Consider the following 521-nt stretch of genomic DNA (forward strand, 5'->3'; position numbering starts at 1 on the left):
TAGTTCACTGGAGCGTATTTTTAACTTCAGTGGCAGGGATAATAGCCCTTTCTCTACGTGCTGCTCTTAGCGGACGCGACGCAAGCTTGGGACATCAGTGGAAGCCGTAGCGCGAAGGTAGAGGATTTTAGTGTTCCTGTTTAGCAGCCCAAGGCTGTCGTGTGAGACATGCTCGTCAGATTTACAGTAGGAAACCTAAAAATATCGTAGAGGGCAGCACGATTAAAGACCTCCTCGGTGCGCGAGCAGATTTGCAGCTGTCTTGTGAGAGTTACTTGGAGATGAGACACGGGATGGTTGCGGTTTTGGGAGCTGCTTTGCATCAGATCTGGGGGCTGACTTCACGGTAGCTTTCGCCCCTCGGGGGAAGACGAACCACTTGGTCGCGGGCTGCCGGGGTCTGGGCCGCCGACACCGGAGCGCCGCCAGTGCCTCCGCAGCCGAGGCGGGGGGGAGGGTGCCGGGCCCCCTTGGCCGCCCGCCCGCTCGTTCGCGCCGGCCGGGGAGGCAGAGGCTGCGCG

The sequence above is a fragment of the Haliaeetus leucocephalus genome, unplaced genomic scaffold, assembly GCF_000737465.1.
Source record: "Haliaeetus leucocephalus isolate CR32 unplaced genomic scaffold, Haliaeetus_leucocephalus-4.0 Scaffold339, whole genome shotgun sequence".
In the NCBI taxonomy this organism is placed as follows: domain Eukaryota; kingdom Metazoa; phylum Chordata; class Aves; order Accipitriformes; family Accipitridae; genus Haliaeetus; species Haliaeetus leucocephalus.